Below are 4,433 nucleotides of genomic sequence, written 5' to 3'. Positions count from 1 at the left end.
AAAAATAATCAATGGAAATCCAATTTATCAACCCATGGAGGTCTGGATTTGGACTCACACTCATAATTAAAGTGGAAAACCACACTACAGTCTGATCCAACTTTGATGTAATGTCCTTAAAACAAGTCAAAATGAGGCTCAGTAGTGTGTGTGGCCTCCACGTGCCTGTATGACCTCCCTACAACGCCTGGGCATGCTCCTGATGAGGTGGCGGATGGTCTCCTGAGGGATCTCCTCCCAGACCTGGACTAAAGCATCCGCCAACTCCTGGACAGTCTGTGGTGCAACGTGGCGTTGGTGGATGGAGCGAGACATGATGTCCCAGATGTGCTCAATTGGATTCAGGTCTGAGGAATGGGCGAGCCAGTCCATAGCATCAATGCCTTCCTCTTGCAGGAACTGCTGACACACTCCAGCCACATGAGGTCTAGCATTGTCTTGCATTAGGAGGAACCCAGGGCCAACCGCACCAGCATATGGTCTCACAAGGGGTCTGAGGACCTCACCTCGGTACCTAATGGCAGTCAGGCTACCTCTGGCGAGCACATGGAGGCTGTGCGGCCCACCAAAGAAATGCCACCCCACACCATGACTGACCCACCGCCAAACCGGTCATGCTGGAGGATGTTGCAGGCAGCAGAACGTTCTCCACGGCGTCTCCAGACTCTGTCACGTCTGTCGCGTGTTCAGTGTGAACCTGCTTTCATCTGTGAAGAGCACAGGGCGCCAGTGGCGAATTTGCCAATCTTGGTGTTCTCTGGCAAATGCCAAACGTCCTGCACGGTGTTGGGCTGTAAGCACAACCCCCACATGTGGACGTCGGGCCCTCATACCACCCTCATGGAGTCTGTTTCTGACCGTTTGAGCAGACACATGCTCATTTGTGGCCTGCTGGAGGTCATTTTGCAGGGCTCTGGCAGTGCTCCTCCTGCTCCTCCTTGCACAAAGGCGGAGGTAGCGGTCCTGCTGCTGGGTTGTTGCCCTCCTACGGCCTCCTCCACGTCTCCTGATGTACTGGCCTGTCTCCTGGTAGCGCCTCCATGCTCTGGACACTACGCTGACAGACACAGCAAACCTTCTTGCCACAGCTCACATTGATGTGCCATCCTGGATGAGCTGCACTACCTGAGCCACTTGTGTTTGTAGACTCCGTCTCATGCTACCACTAGAGTGAAAGCACCGCCAGCATTCAAAAGTGACCAAAACACCAGCCAGGAAGCATAGGAACTGAGAAGTGGTCTGTGGTCTCCACCTGCAGAACCACTCCTTTATTGGGGGTGTCTTGCTTATTGCGTATAATTTCCACCTGTTGTCTATTCCATTTGCACAACATGTGAAATGTATTGTCAATCAGTGTTGCTTCCTAAGTGGGCAGTTTGATTTCACAGAAGTGTGATTGACTTGGAGTTACATCGTGTTGTTTAAGTGTTCCCTTTATTTTTTTGAGCAGTATATATTAAAACTATAGGATTGACTCTGTCTCTTCTTGTTTCATATCTGCAGCCTTCAGTGTCTCTTACAGTAAATCAATGCATGACGTTATGTTACATTCTGTAACTGAATGATTGCGTCTCATAAAATTAAATACAAGCTCATAAGATGTTGATATATTGTGAGTGATGATTCCAGATTTACAGAATTATTTATATATATTGTGTTATAGTGTGGACACTATATAAATAATTACATGGTTATTATTGGCATTAACCTTGACCTTTCCCCTTTGATGATGTCATCACCAAGAGTGAGTTCTGTGCAATGTGATTCTACCACCGGCTGAGTGGGCTATATAGTTCTGTTATATTTGTACCGTTTGTACCTGGCAATACACCTTTAGGTTTGGGTTGAAAGTAAAGGAAAGTAATATCGAAATGCGTGTGGGCATTCCTTGTCAAGTTACTACACCTTTTTGGCGACGAGGATAAAACTTTATCAACTTGTACAGGGCGAGTTAGCTAGCTAGCTTAATGAGCGACGGAGAGCAGGTGCCACTGGACGGAAACGCCGACGGGGACAATCAGCAGCAAGTGCAAATCGCTAACGAGGATCAAGGACAGGTTGGCGTTATAATGGCAATGTTTGGGACTATCACTGAGTTTGTGGAAGAGAACGAAGACTGGACGGAATATGTGGAAAGGTTGGACACTTTTTCTTGGCAAATGGAATCATAGATGAGGCTAAACGCGCTCTATTCTCTTGAGTGTGTGTGGGGCTAAAACCTACAAGCTAATGAGGAATTTGGCTACACCACGGAGACCGGGAGAAATTCCTTTGGGGATCTAGTTGCTCTCGTGCAGACTCACCACAATCCAAAGCCTTCAGTGATTGTCCAAGGTTCAAGTTTAACTGCCATTTTCGGAAAACAGGTCAGTCTGTTGCTAACTTTGTTGCTGAATTACGTGAACTCTCTGAACATTGTGAGTTTGGGGCTATGTTAGAGGACATGCTCCGTGACAGATTAGTCTGTGGCATTAATGAGGACAGCATACAGCGCCGGTTGCTTGGGGAAGCCACACTGACTTTCAAGAGGGCATTGGAACTATCTCAAGGGATGGAGATGGCCGCTAGTAATGTGAAAAATATTCAAAAGGCCAACAGTGAAAGTTGTGCAGTGCATCAGGTGACAAAAGGTGGCAGGAAAAAGGGGAAAAGCAGTGGAATGTTTCAGATGTGGAGGGACACATTATGGTAACAACTGTAAGTTCATGGAGACTGTCTGTCACAATTGCAACAAAAAGGGACATTTAGCAAAAAAATGCAGGGGTCCTAGGAGCAAGCCAGAGGGTGGGCGGACTGGGCTGGGCAAGTTTCACAGCACCAAAGCCTCAGTCAGCAGCGCACCACCTAAGAGCACAGAGGAGGAGGACGAGCATTGTTCCTACAACATGTTTAATGTGAGGGAGCCGCGCGCAGAGCCTATTTATGCTACAGTGGAGGTAGATGGAAAGCAGATGAGGATGGAGGTTGACACGGGGGCCTCTGCCTCTGTCATAAGTGAGGAGACCTACAAACAAAAATGGGGCTCAAGACAGGTTTCTGCCCTCACAACGGCAGGATCAGACTGCGTACTACACCGGGGAGACCATACCATTGCTTGGGGCTCTAGAAGTGAACATTGCATACAACAGCCAGGAAGCGAGAGCACGGCTCCTGGTGGTGAAAGGGAATGGGCCTAGTTTACTAGGGCGTGACTGGCTAAACAAAATACAACTGAGCTGGGGTGAGATAAAACACACCCGAGTGACTGAGGATGTCATTCAAAAATACCCAGAGATTTTCAAAGATGAACACACTGCAGGGCACTGCAGTTAAGCTGTTCGTGGATCCTCAGGCCGAGCCTCGCTTTTTCAAGCCCAGGACAGTGCCTTACGCCATGAAAAAGAAGTGGAAGATGAGTTGGAGCGGCTGCAGGAAGCAAACGTCATTACTCCCTTCAGTTCTCCCGCGCTGGCAGCTCCTATCGTTCCCGTTCTGAAAAGTGACGGCACTGCGTATATGTGGACTACAAACTCACCATCAACAGGGCCTCTAAGCTAGACGCTTACCCGCTGCCACGGGTGGAGGACTTGTTCGCGACACTGGCAGGAGGCAAGACGTTCTCAAAGCTTGACATGAGTCACGCCTACCAACAGCTCCTCCTGGACGAGGACTCAAAAGTATGTCACAGTCAACACACAAAGGCTTGTTCAGGTACAACCGCTTGGTTTTCGGAGTGGCGTCCAGCCCAGCCATTTTCCAGAGGACAATGGACAATCTGCTGCAGGGTCCCTCATGTAGCAGTGTACCTGGATGACATCCTGGTTACAGGGAGACGGAGGAGGAGCACCTCCACCTTCTGGACCAGGTGTTTAAGAGATTCTCTGAGGCAGGGCTGCGCCTGAAGCGTAGCAAGTGCACATTCCAAGCACAGAGTGTGACATACCTAGGTCACAAGATCACAGCGCAGGGTCTGTGTCCTGTGGAGGACAAAGTCAGGGCAATCAAGGATGCTCCAAACCCCAAGAATGGGTCAGAGCTCAGGTCGTTCCTGGGCATGGTGAACTACTATGGGAAGTTCCTCCCTGAGCTGTCAACAGTGTTGGCTCCACTTTATCAGTTGCTCCACAAAGACTGTAAATGGAAGTGGGGGCCAGCACAAGAGAAAGCTTTCAAGGAAGTGAAAGCACTACTACAATCAGCACAACTTCTGGTTCATTTTGACCAAGACAAAGAGATCATCCTGTCAGGTGACGCCTCACCCTATGGCGTCGGGGCAGTACTCTCTATCAGATGGAGGACGGGTCAGAGAGACCCATTGGATTTGCATCACGTACGCTGACGAGTGCTGAGAAGGGTTATTCACAGTTAGACAAGGAAGGTCTGGCCATAGTCTTTGCTGTGACGCTTCCATCAGTACCTCTACGGTCGTCATTTCACCATATGCACTGACCACA

The sequence above is a fragment of the Salmo trutta genome, chromosome 5 (genome assembly GCF_901001165.1).
Source record: "Salmo trutta chromosome 5, fSalTru1.1, whole genome shotgun sequence".
Lineage (NCBI taxonomy): Eukaryota > Metazoa > Chordata > Actinopteri > Salmoniformes > Salmonidae > Salmo > Salmo trutta.
This window is presented reverse-complemented; position numbering follows the sequence as displayed.